This window comes from Onychostoma macrolepis, chromosome 22, assembly GCF_012432095.1.
Source record: "Onychostoma macrolepis isolate SWU-2019 chromosome 22, ASM1243209v1, whole genome shotgun sequence".
NCBI lineage: Eukaryota > Metazoa > Chordata > Actinopteri > Cypriniformes > Cyprinidae > Onychostoma > Onychostoma macrolepis.
In genome coordinates, this window is record NC_081176.1 from 24379641 (window position 1) to 24394436 (window position 14796).

Below are 14796 nucleotides of genomic sequence, written 5' to 3' on the forward strand. Positions count from 1 at the left end.
TTATCTATATCATTGTATCTAGTACAATGTGCTTTAAAGGGATAGTTCACCCAAAAATGAAAATTTGATAGCACACACAAATCCAAATTAAACCTTGCGGCTCGTGACTATACATTGATGTCCTAAGACACGAAACGATCGGTTTGTGCGAGAAACTGAACAGAATTTATATAATTTTTTACCTCTGATACACCGCAATGTCCAACCATCCTGAGCTCATTCACAACATCTGGCGTGTGACGCGTCAACGGCTCTGGAACATAGATATATATACAAAGATATATATATGTAGATCCTTACATATCGCGGCCCATAGAGACTGTCGCTAATGAGGCATCTATGTATATTTATCTATGTGCAAGAGCAGGTTGATGCGTCACGCACAGGATGTTGTGACAGTCGGACATTGAGGTTTATCAGAGGTAAAAAATTATATAAATACTGTTCAGTTTCTGGCACAAACCGATCGTTTCGTGTCTTAGGACATCAATGTATTGTCACGAGCCACAAGGTTTAATTTGAATTTGTCTGTGCATGTTTTTTTTCCTCCCAAAGATTGTGTGCCCATTGAAGGGCATTATATGACTGACAGACTGCAACGGTTTGAGTTAAAAATCTTTGTTTGTGTTCTACTGAAGAAACAAAGTCACCTACATCTTGGATGCCCTGGGGTAAGCAGATAAACATCAAATTTTCATTCTCGGGTGAACTATCCCTTTAAACAATTGTGTATTAATTTTGCATCACAGGGTTACATGATGTTAAACCAGTGTGACAACAACACCTGCTACACCCCTCACGGCTTTACCATACAGCAGCTCTCACTTTAAAACCAGCAGTCTCACACAAACACTCACACATTATACAGGCTTCAGAGAAACTTGAGTACGACTACAGAACAGCATGTCTAATACTGCAAAAGTTCTTTCTATGAGGCAGGATAGAGGAGAAGGAATGGGAACAAACAAGAAGGTGACTCCCAACAAGCAGGACTATCAGAGCCTGAAGAAGAGTCTGGCACAGGCACGGCTCTTCTGTATGGGCAGGTGGGGCAGAGCCCCACCAAAATATTCATCCATAACATAGACCTCTATATAAACTGAATCAATAATAAATTATAAATGTGTTCTTCATTCTGCAACAAATATTTTTCGGATTTTCTATACTATTTTAAGTCGTAAAGTAAGCAGTATATATTAAAATCTCGCGCATTGCCTTAGCAGGCATGCATACATGATACGTGGGGCAGACAGTGCCTGAGACCTCCCGAGCTCAACAGCGCCCCACAATTTCAGTAGCCCCTCACTGCAGAACAAAGATCCAAGGGGCGGGGTGGTAGGTTTAGGGGTGGAGACGGGTAGGTTTAGGTATATATAAGGTGGGAGGAGTTGGATCTAGATCCAACCACGACTCCCTGGATCTTGTGTTCTGCAGTGAGGGTTAGGGTTAGGGTTAGGGTTAGACCCCCTGGATCTTGTGTTAGGGTTAGGGTTAGATCCCCTGGATCTTGTGTTCTGCAGTGAGGGTTAGGGTTAGGGTTAGATCCCCTGGATCTTGTGTTCTGCAGTGAGGACCATCTCCACAATTTTGCAACGTAAATCTGTGGTGAAAAGGGGAACTGCAGCAAGCCGCTTATTTTCACGTTAACGTTACCTTAAGTGAACCTCGCTCCACCAAGACAATATCAATCCGCTTCAGCAATGTGTCTGCATCAGGTCAGTAACTATAGTTGGCATGTCTTTTTTTTCTATGTGGAGTAGTGGATCAAATTAACAAAGTAGGCTATACGTTAAATCCTTTAGTTTAAATGTGCTCACATGAATAGCCTTTATATGGTTCTGTGTGTTTGGTTTGTTTATTCTGAGAATAGACATATGATCTTCTTTCTTTTGCTCCACAACTTGTAACATTCTAAATCAACATTTGGAGGTGATAAATACTATATTAAGGCAATTATTATACAGCATTTTATGCGTGTAACATTACTTTGAGCCTGTCAATCAACATTAGCGCACCACCCACAGGATAATGTAGTAGCTCAAATAGTAGAGCATGGCGCTAGCAACGCCAAGATCATGGGTTCGATTCCCAGGGAAAGCAAGAGCTGATAAAATGTTAAAACTGTAACTTGAATGCAATGTAAGTCGCTTTGGATAAAAGCGTCTGCTAAATGCATAAATGTAAAATGTAAATGTAAATAATGCAAGGACATCTCTGCCAAAATTCTGTGTTCAGAGATTAGAATATAAAGTTTACAAAATAATCTGCCCCACCTACATTTAAGGTCAGGAGCCGCTATGGTCTGGTGAAAGGAACCCCGTTCTGTGACCCGACCTTCCCTGCTGAATCCAACTCTCTAGGATACAATGAACTTGGGCAGCATTCCAAGAAGACCAGAGGAGTGCAGTGGAAGAGACCTAAGGTACTGCAGTGTGTGTTTGCTTTCTTCCACACAGGCAGAGTTTAGACCCTTAATATTACTTTTGCATTACCCAATTACTTAAATGCAAAAATAAATAAAAAATAGTAAGGTAAATTAAAGAATAGTGAGGTTAATTCAATATAAAATCGTAATAACCATTTATACTACAGCGCTGTTGAATGCTTGAATTTGACTGGCTGATGAATGTTCTAAGGTGTGCAATTAGTTCCAGGGAAACAGTTAAAGTAGTTCCAGGCAGGTCTTGACCGCATTATATGACCATATCACTTTGAAAACAATTTCAGTTATTTCAAATGTCCTAACAGTTTACAACATTTTATTGTTTTAATATATGCAGAAAGCACATAGGCTACTCTTTTTTTTTTTTTTCTCCCACTCTCTCTTCTTTACAAATGCACACACACATCACTCACACACAGAAACGTGTTGTTTGTGTCACGATTTTATCAGTAAAATGGTTTAGCAACTTAAAAGCCACATGTCAGTTCTCACTGATAACAGCACTGCTTTTGAAGATGATGAACTTGCAGTATCACTGTTAGTAGAAACGCTGCTGCCGAACACTGATGAGAAACACAGACTCAGATAATTCACACACGCTTATTCTCAATATCTCTCTCTCGCTCTCTCTCTCGCTCTCTGTGTCTAATAACTTCATTATTAACTGCATTAGTCTGCTATTAATGGCTCAAACCTCCATTACTAGGTCTAAAATGACGTTTTGGAATTAGCAAAATTAATCCTAAATTAATAAATTAATCCTACTTACAAGAGCGTTTTAAGGACAAAAACCTGATGAATGTCTCTAAATACATCTGAAAAATATTTGAAATGTAGTAACCATAGTATGAACGGAATAACTGACTCTGGTCTGTTGTATTATTAGAAAATAATACACCCAAAGTGGTAATGCGGCCACAATGCGAAGTGGAGGTGCACTATTTTCTAATAATTCAATGGCCAGTCATCAATTATTCCTTACTTATACTACAGGCCGTTGAATGCCTAAATCTGACTGGCTGATGAATGTTCTAAGGTGTGCAATTATTTTCAGGGAAATGCATGGCGAGCATAGTTGCAGGCAGCTCTTGAGAGCATTACATGTCCATATCACTTTGCCAAATGATTTCAGTTATTTCAAAGGTCTTTACAGTTTAAAACAGCAAAATCCAAAACCCACGACACTGGCCAAACAAATAAATATAGTAAACAACAGTATAAAAAATACAGATCATTTCCATGTTTTTGCCAAAAAATTACGTTTTATTATGTAAGGAATGTGTAGCACCCTCACTACCTGATGAGGGGAGATGTAAATTGTTAAATAAACACAGGACACTGAGCTGCTGCTTCACCATCAGAGTCTCTGTATTTTCTCTAAAAACATTAAAAGCATTTTTTTTTCTCCATTTCAACATAGCTGAAACATGAGTAACATGAGAGCATTATAACTACATGAAATACATTTTTAAGGGGCAACATGTGCATGGTACTTTCCTTTAAAATGTTCTTTCAAACATATGAACTGTACAGGTATTCCAACACTTAATACACCCTTTTTACCCATTTAGAATATTCTCAGTGTTTCTGTTATGAGTTTCAGAGAACTCATAACAGTTAAATTTAGAAAAATCATCATCTTATATATGCATTTTATATACTCCCATAATGTGAGCATGACTTAATTAAATGTTACAATCGATTTGATGTACACATTTTAACTGATTAGCTCTTCGGGATGTCATCTGCATTTTTTTAAATACAGGAAATTATATGAAACCTAATCAACTATTTAACTTTTAGAACACACATTTATAACTGATACTGTTTTTTTGTCACATTTATCACAAATGTTATATTTGTATTTCGCTCGAATAAATTACATTGCAGTCACTGACTACGAGAACACGTTGTCTCCATCATTAGCATGGAATGTGTTATGATTAGTAGCCTAACTTGCAATGTTTTTATTCACATTAACTTTCAATGTTACATTCACATTAAATATTAAATCAGTCGTATTAAAAATATGTTAAGGCATGACACCCGTATCTGTTAATTAAGTAAACAGACGGGTTTTTATGCATAGTTAATAGATTACATTATTAGGTTACTTTGACCATTGCCCACTATAGAACATAATTTTTAAGAATTTCTGAATTTAAATTGATTTTTAACAAAAGACACTCCAGGTGGCTGAGCAGCAGCGAACTGTAAGCGATAGTTCCCATACTGATCTGGCAAACACCAACCAGTCATTGAGGTAATTCAGAATGTGTGCTGCGGTCAGATGAGTCCACATTTCAGCTTGTTTTTGGGGAAAACGGACATCAAATTGTCAGTCCCAAAGATGAAAGAGACCATCAAGACTTCAATCAGTGACAGGTGCAAAAGCAAACATTTGTCATGTTATGGGGGTGCATCAGTGCAAACAGCATGGGTGACTTGCATTTGTGTGAAAGCACCATTGACATGGAGGCATATATTGGGATTGTACAGAGACATAAACTGCCATCAAGATGACATCTTTCAAGTGAAGTCCATGGTTATTAGATCAAGACAATGTGCATGTGCTACAACAGCGTGGTTTTGTAGACACGTGTGGATGTGACTGTCTGGCCAGCAGATATTTCTCCTATTGAAAATGTATGGCCCATCATGAAAAGGAGAATCAGACAACAATGACTATGGACTGTTGAGCAGCTGAAGTGTTGTATCAAGTGTGACTGGGCAAAAATGTTGCTTCCAAAACTTTAAAAATTAGCATCCTTAATTCCCAGATGATTAAAATGTGTAATTAAAAGGAAAGGTGATTTGACACAGCGGTAAACATGCCTCTGTCCCAACTTTTTTGGAGTGTGTTGTAGCCATCAAAATCAAAATGTGTTTATATTTACAAAATAAAATTAAGTTGGCCATATTCTTGATTTTATGGCATTTAACAAAATGTCCCAACTTTTCTGCAACTGGGGTTGTACCAGGGCCGGGGATGGGGGGTGGGTTGTCTAGGAGGGGCAATGCCCCCCGAGATTCTTCTTGTGCCCCTCGATCATCCACTGGATACTTTAAAAAAAGAAAAAAAAAAATGGAAACATTAAATTAGTTACATATTAAAATTACCAGAGATATAGTGCAGTTGTATTTTCCATTCTACAGCTCCTTCACACTGACAGAATTTCATGTGAGATGTTCAAGCCATATTAACGTAATTTTAGATTCCGACTTGGAAAAAACGTTCACGTCCTCGTCCTTTTTATGAGCCGTTTCCAAAGCTTTTTCGCTTTATTCATGACACACGCTCCGCATATTTTTATATGTTTAAGTCATAAGTTTATATACACCTTGCAGAATCTGCAATATATTAATAGCCTAAAAAAGAATGGGGAAAAAAGAAAAAAAGATATTTTAAACTGCATGTTGTTGTTTATTTATTTAGTACTGCCCTGAATAAGCTTTTTCACATAACAGGTGTTTACATATAGTCCATATATGCATTTACACAAATTAAGCAGTTTAAAAGTTTACTTGCGCTTGATTTTCATTACCTGATGATCCAGACTGTTTTTATGATTTGTTTTTATGATGTGCCATGTTTGTCCTGTGCAGTCCTGTTCTGCCCGCTGTTGTAAGAAAAATCTTAATATGTTGCCTTGAGCATCAGTGAATGTTTGCAGTTTTTGATTATGACAACTCACAGTATTAAGAATCAGTTTTAAGAATTAATCAAGCAAGTAATCTTTTGAACTCGATTTTTTTGTGTAATTTCGGTTATTATTTAGTCTTGTGGTCTGTATGTAGAAATCTATTAGCCTATATAAAAATAGCTTATTTTAAAAAAGCTGTAGGCCTACTAAAAACAAAATACATTAAATAATCATTTTAAAATCATTAACATTTTAAAGATCTTGCAATGGTGACTTCAACTGTTCATGCATTTAATGTTCCTTTGAAATTACTTTTGGTGCAGTAAACAATCCTGAATAGTTTTCTTGCAAGACACATTAGAGAAAGCATTGAAATATTATTTAAATGTATTATATTTATAACTCAATTTAATTACTAATCAAAGTGAATCATTATGAATTTGCCAAAAATTGCTTTTGAATTAAACCAAACATCTATAATTCATGAAGTGAATCAAGTCTGACCAACCAGCCCCGTAGCCAGCTGAGGTCCGGACCTTGGTAAATGTCTCATGTTCAAAAATAAAATTTGTTCTCTGAACGACTAATTTGCTGTTGAACTCCTCATATGAATGTCTGCATGGCATGTATAATGACAATTTGCAAGAATTTTTGCGTCCGTGGTATAAAAACGATCATTGCGAGATGCTGACGAAGTAAACGAGTCTCTTTGAGAGAGTTGTGAGTAAGGACGTGGGCACAACCGTGTTGCCAGATCCAGCTATTATAAGCGTTTTTAGACTTGTCCTTTCCACTTAATTTGACACTTTAGAAAGTTAATAAAGTAGGAAGTTGTAGTTTGGGGTCAGTAATATCTTTATCTTATCTTATTTGCAAAAGATTTGAGAAAAATTTGGTTTATTTTTATTTATTTTTTGTTTTTAATAGCAATATATGGCAACACTGCATCGACAGCACTCAAACTGACAGTAATCAAAAAAGCCTATGGACAGGTTATTGCTGACAGGATACGACAGTCGGTAAGGGAAAAGCAAAAATATAATGATATTATCTGTCAGAAACTTTATCAGTGCTGTCAAAAACAGTATTTAACACTACACAGATCTGTAGAACAAGGTTACATAACGAAATGAAATATGCAAACACTAGCGCCATGAAGAAGTCTATGCTATATCATTCAGTATAGTAGTTAAATGTTCACAAATCATGTTATAAACATTCATAAGAGCACTAGACAAAGTTATCAGCTATATAGCAATGGTTATTAATAAAAACTATAACAGTAATACATTGTTGCATGAATAATAAACAACTGATAAAATGATCCACCCCAAACTATAGTACAGTAGGCCTATTAAGGAAAGCTCTTCCTTCTCCCTCTGTCTCTTCCTGATTTTATTTTAGTTTTGTTTATCTAAAATAATGTGATACCTTCATAGTGACCAAACCTGTGAACCACCAGTGCTTTGAGTAATAGTTTGACCACACGCATAGCCCGGTCATTAGCTGACCCCTGCTTACAGCCTCATCAACAAAGTTACTCAAACCCTCTCTTTTCTTAGCACCCTACCTCACTAGCTGCCCCTCACCAGCTATTCACACCTTACACGGCCTACAGAGTCGATCCCCATACAGACAGCCTAACGCCTCTGTACGTACTTGCACTTGCCTTCTGCTTCTCTCCCTCTGGTGTTCTCCCAAGTGTGCCAGTGTGTCTCAGACATTCCACAGACATCCAGCCCTGCCAGCTCACCAGGACCATCTGAAAACCCGGCAGAGCACGGTGATGGACATCCTTCAGCCCAAAGCAGCCAACAACCTGCAATGGCAGAGAAAGTAACAGCGAGACTGTGACACAAGTGGACACCTGACACCCAGCCTGAACCACCAGGAGCTGACCAGCATCATCATCTCCTTGGCCCACAATCTTCTGGACCTGACACCCGCTCAGCGAGAGAAGGCACAGAACAGATGCAAAAGAACCTTACAGAATGGTGCAACAGAAGAAAAACACCAGTCTTCAAGAGGCTCTAACAGCTGCTGGACACAAAGCGCAGTGTGCAAAAGCCACCAGACAGGACCTGGAAAGAGAATCGTTTGACACAAAGACACTGTTAAAAACAGCGTATGTGGAACTTAATGAGAGGGACACCAGAACTAAGGCCTTAGAAGGCCATCTGCATGCAGCCAGAGCTGAAGTCCAAACTCTGTCTCAGCAATTCAGCAACATTAACGAGGAGCTTGACATGGTTCAGAGAGAATTGAAACAATCCTATTGACTGTGCATGAGGCACCCTGCTGCACGTCACACAGCCAGCAGTGCAAATCCCCTCACTCCTGTACACAGATACGAAGGGGGGAGCCAAAGCCTTCTGCATGACATTTCACAAGTCAGCTTCCTGAAAACCTCTGCAGCTGCAGAAGGAAAGGGATTTATTCAGGCGAGCCCTGAAACAGCACATTGAGTGACACTCAAAGACCTCAACCGAATGGCCAGAAACATCCCTGCATTCACGCCAGAACTTGCAGGAGAGCATGATGTTTACGCTTACTTAAGAGAAATTGACTTATTCCTGCAGTCGTAGACCAGTGTGAACCACCAAGATACACTCTATCTACTCTGGATCACCTGTAGCCCAGAAGTACGACGCTTCCTGGCTCAACAGCCAGGACACATCCAATCGGACTACCAGCAGCTAAAACAAGCCATCATAAAGGAATTCTCAGACCTGAATTCTCACGGACTGGTCGCTGCCTTAGCCATCAAACAGAGCCGTCATGAAACTCATTATGAGTTTTATGGCATAAGACATTATGCCATAAAAATGGACTCTTCTCTAATTAATTCATAGAAAAACCTTTCTTTGAATGAACACACATATCATTCAGGTCATTGTGTATATTATTACTGTTCTTGTATATGTTTTTGTGTATTGTATACGGTTTTATGCATGCTTATGATAGATCACTTGTTAATATCACTTTAACTCATACCATGTTTGGTCTCTATCAGTTCGTCTTCGGATGATCTAATCTGGAGTGAATATTACATGTTGATACCTATACAACATATTAGTGTCCCAAGAATGTTTAAGAGTTCGTATATCAACTTCCAATGCAACCACTTTGCAAATTACCATGCTCAGAGACAAAGAGTCATAAACTTTCCCTCCAAAAGTTCAAGACACCATTGGCTCTTTGACACCCCAGAGGTGTGACCTCTATAGCTTTATCTGCTATCACATCAGTCTGCGGTTCTGTTAGATCCTAGAAAGATGTGAGCTAGGATGTGAACTCTTCTGGACCTTTACCTTTTTGTGCCAGGCCTTGCAGCCTTGACTTTCCATTCAACCAAAGCTCCTCGGACCTCAGATGATCTCTTTCTTAGCTCTTTTTCACTTTCTACCTGGGAAGGAACTCCCAATCACCACCGAGCCAGAATAACATCTTTTGGAGTTCATCACCCTTCAAACCCAGAAGAACTTGAAGAACTCCAACACCACCAAACCTTCAAATCATCAGAACTTTCATCCGAGACTGCATCAGGACACAAAGGAAATGCAAGTATCGTACATTTACCTAAACGAAACAGAGGTTTAGTATAAGTTATAGACCCAGTTATAAATGGCGCTGATGGTTTTATTCAGGTGGTAAACTGACTCTTTTCATAGCTTCATTCTCTGGTTTCCTGATGGTTTCATCCATCAACTCTCATTTGCCCTTTCCCCATGTATGAGTGATTGTATGTTTGTTTGTTTGACTAGTTTGAGTTAGTGTTTAGTTAATAAAACTCTTGTACACAAATTACACTAGTTTCTGGTTCTGCTGTGCAAATTAATGTCTCTTTACGATTTTGACCCCCGCTACATGCTCTAATGTATTAACAAAGCACTGCAGGAACAATATGACTGTAGTTCAGTCACAAGCAGATGCTGATGTGAATTGGAGGAATTGTTTTATGATAGTATTATATTTTAGAAAAATGTGTTTACTATCAAAAGGGGGGTGATTCTTTATAATGGCATTGATATTGGTGATTCTTTATAATTTATAAGAAATGTGTTAATGGCATTGATATTGTTGATTCTTTATCATTTATGATAAATGTGTTAATGGCATTGATGTTTAAATGTAATTTATGATAAATGATTTAATTGCATTCTGTGATTTAAATTTCTGTAACAATGATGTTTTAAATGTGAAAAGATTCTTGTGGGGGAAAGGGGGGCAACCTCTTCTTTTTGATCTTGTTTCAGGTATATGCTTGTTTGAAACGTGTAACGTGGAGAAAGATGATCCGGTCATCTGAAGGACAAGAAGGCCAGCAGAACTAGTGGAGCCAGTGGACTTCCACAAGAAAAAGGACTTCTTAAAGAACAAAGTGATCATCAGAACCAGAAATCCAGAGATTTCCAGACCTACAAGATTCAGAACTCCAAGCCTAAAAGATTTAGAAACCCTGAGACCCACCATGGGATGGATGGACCTGATGGAATGGCAAAGACTGCTTCTTCTAGAAGGACTGTTTCAAAGTGAAAAGAATAAACAATGGAAAAGAAAAACAAGGAGAGATCAAACCATTTCAGAGACTATTGACAGCAGTCGTTCCACCAAGATGGAAAACAAGTGGGCAAAGGACATATTACCCACACAAAGAAATGCACAAAGACACAGACTCACTGCACATGACACTAGAAAGACACAAATATATGCATACTCAAATGCAGAAAATATATTATTGTCTAGTGAATGCACACATGTGGACAAAGGATGTTCACATTCATAAAAAGGACAGAACACACGTGAAAAAAACAGTACATGCAAACACACACACACACACACACACACAATGTTGCCTGTTGATTGATGTTTTTGCTCCTTTGGCTTTTGGCTGTCTGTACTGTCATAATGTTTAGTACATTTAGAAAATCCCTTTTGCTGTTATGGTTCTCACGTGCTCCTCACCCAAACCCAAAAGAAATGTTTGTATGTCATTTTGCCAAATTTGAGAAAAGTCTCTATGATAAATTTTGCTTAATTGGATGGAGCGATAACCAGTGTGCATGAGGTGATGACCCAATGACGGGTAAGATTTTCCTTTGGCCAGAGGGGGACAACCTAAGACAGGGCTTCACCGCCACTGGGCACCTACCCAGGAAGGGAGGTGTAATCTGTGTAAGGAGTGGATGTGATGCTTCTTTTGGGCCAAGAGCATCAAAGAGGGACTGTAAGAAATTATAGTCTGCCTCGATCCAGCTTCCACTCCACAATATGTTTGATCATGCTCATTTCCCAAAATGGCTTAATTATTATAGAAAAGAAGAAAGTCAACAGTTATGTTGTTTGTAGACCATTTGGGATGATCACATCCTGAGCAAATGGTCACCAATTGTAGAATGGGTGCGGTGTGGGACACCGAGAACTACCTCAGACAAAGGGGTGTCAGAACTTAATTAACATACAGACCACAGCTGTAATAACAGGAGCAACTGTAACTGTATAAAAGGTTTGTGCTTAGGATGTTCTGGGTTCATTCCGACTCCGCTGAACTCAAGGTACTACATGTGCTTTGTCACTGCTATGCTGCAATCAAGATCTTCATCGTCCTCATCACTTTTTCTTACACCTCATTATAATGTTTTAGTTTAAAAAAAGAAGGTAAAACATTTAGGTATTGCAATTTTAAAGATGAAGAGAGAATTTAAATGTTGAATATTGACACAAAAAAAAAAAAGGAAAAATGTAGATCAGCTATGATCTCCTACACCAACAGCTGCATGTCTGAAACGCAGAATAATATTGTAATCAGATATGAAAAGGAAAGCATATAGACACAACACAACATTACCAACATGATCTCACAGAATTCCATGTAATGTTCACGGACTTAATTAACCTCCGAATCTGTGTTGGAATCACAGAATCGCCGAAAATTCCGTGATGGGCTCACAGAAAAAATTCCGTGATGGGCTCACAGAAGTGATACAATGTAAGTCAGTGACAGGCATCAGCCGTGCTCCACGCACGGAAACCCTTAGCATCAATATGCCGACGCGATACTGGGGAATTTATCGTCATCATTATTGTTCAGAACTGGGTCGGTTTAGGGTAGGGGTGGGGTCAGGTACTCCAGTGAAAGTATAACAGCATCGGAGTCACTCTTTTTACGTGGTCCGATGCAGCGCTGGTGTTGAACCAGTGAATCCGTGCATAGACCACGGCTGATGCCTTCTGTGAGCCCATCACGGAATATTCGGCGATTCCGTGATGCCACCACAGATTCGGGGTTAATTAAGTCCCGTGAACATTACACGGAATTCTGTGAGATCATGTTGACATTACATTCATATGTGGGTCCACACACCAAGATAAATATATATACTTCTTAAAATGACAGCTGTTAATCTGACCACCAGTGTTGCCAATTTGGGGGTTTTGTTGCCCAATTTAGCTACTTTCTCATTGTTGCTGCGACTTTTTTTTTTTTGATGTTTTGCGACAAGGAGGTATTTTAGCTATATATAAATAAAAATAGCGATTTTTTGGGAGATTTTTTCATTTTTACTTGGGCACACCCTGCCGTAGGCCCGTGACGTCTCTCGTTTGCTCTCAATCATGCCAAGGAGTCTGCGCAGTGAACACACCAGAAGTTTTCAAATAAGCTTTAATGACTTGATTAGCTGGATCAGGTGTGTTTAATTAGGTTTGCATTTAAACTTTGCAGGGCTGTGGCCCTCCAGGAACTGAGTTTGACACCCCTGCTTTATACTATATATAGATATTCTATGAGGTGCCAAAGTGCATCCATATATATATATATATATATATATCAGTGGCGTTCTGTCCATATAAGCTGCGAATGCGCCGCATACCCAGGCAGGCCGTCTGAGAGAATGAGTTCACGGGCTAATGAATATAAACATGATTATAAGTTGATCCCTTGTCATTTGAGATGTGATTTACAGCTTAATAAAGTGTTGGGAATACATATGTAAAATTATTTATTTGACAAACGACGGTAATTTTCTGTAAATCTACGTGAGTGACGGAAGCTTCCGGGTAAGCGGTTTCTCCTCAGTTTTGGCGCCTCCGCTCTGTGGCTGTGACTCTCAGGATTGTAGCGCGTTCTCAGTGATTTGCTGGTGTGCGCGTGATTTCATGCGCGAGGTAAGCTGTCCGAGAAGCGCTCGCCCAAGTGGAAAAACACGCTGTTACTGCCAGATCTCGATTGCCGAAAATTACATTGTGTTTGATGCAAAACTGACTCGACTAAATCATATGCAAAAAAACATAACTTTATATTTTCATGCTTTCTCAAGCAAAGCAAATTTTCAAAGTCCACACATTGCTGGTCATAGACAATGTTGAAGACGTTATTGTCAACAAGTGGTAAATAAATAAAAAAAAAAGGTTTATAAAAATGTATTTAAAATTTTTAATAACAAACATCAGGAAAAAAATAAGAAACAATACCTTTGTTTTCCGTATTGTGTCGCTTACAATAAAAGTCCTTCTCTGATTTTATTGTTGTTTGCAACGTTACTTGGCAATATTATTATTAATAATAATATTTTATTTATTTTATTTTATTTTTTATTTGTATTTTCATGGTCTATTATTGGAGTAGTGTCACTCGGGTGGGAATTGTAACTCCTATTCACTGGGAATAAAAAAAAATTAAGTCTTAATCTTAGTACTCAGTATACCCGGTTAAAAAGGTCACCGCTCGCCACTGATATATATACATATATATATATCTCAAGCAGCACAACTATTTTTAACAGGTTAACATTTCTATCTCCCTGTTTCTCTTTCTTTCGGCTCTGTGTGTTTTCTCAGTGGGATGGTTGTGAAGGTTCAGGATAAGGTTCGTCACCCAGACTGTTTCGTGTGCACAGAATGTGAGGAAAACCTAAGGCAGAAAGGATACTACTTCATAGATGATGAACTGTACTGTGAAACCCACACTCATGCCCAGGCAAAACCACCTGAGAGTCCAGACCTTTGATCATCTCATTGACCAGCTACTCAGTGCATGAACATCTTGTTTTAACCACGGACACAAAAGTTATACCACAATTCATGCACAGTCATGTCAACCAGATACTGAGAGACACGGTGCATCATCGTGTCATGTGTGCTGGGATGCAGTATTTTGCACTTACTTTGTAGTAATAGAGTGTGTTGACTGAAATAAGTTTGTATGAATGATGTTTTTGTTTTTGGAGAATCATAATATCTCTTATCTGTTGTATTTGAGCAGGACAGGGATGCACTTTGGTGACACATAAAACAAATTCCCAACGTTATGTGTCTTTTGTGTCTTTACATCATTTCCATCATGTTTGATGTGCTTGCAGAACACAAGCATTTCCTAATTTCACTTCTGAATTTTTTGTTATACTTAATCCTTTGTTATATTTTTTTATACTGTCATCATTTCCTTTACCTTTACCAAATTTACCCGTATTTACTTTGTTTTCATATTTGGCGACTTTTTGTGAAAAATGGTTCTAGAGATTTTGTGAGAGAGGAGAGTTTGGCAACACTGCTGACCTCCTGGTGAGAATAAATAAACAGAACTCAGCTACATAACCACAGCAACAGTAAAGGTCGTGCTATTAGCATTATCGGATGGATCATTGACAAAACACAGACAAAATACAGATTTACATAGCACAAATATATGGCAAAAACTTTTGCATTTGG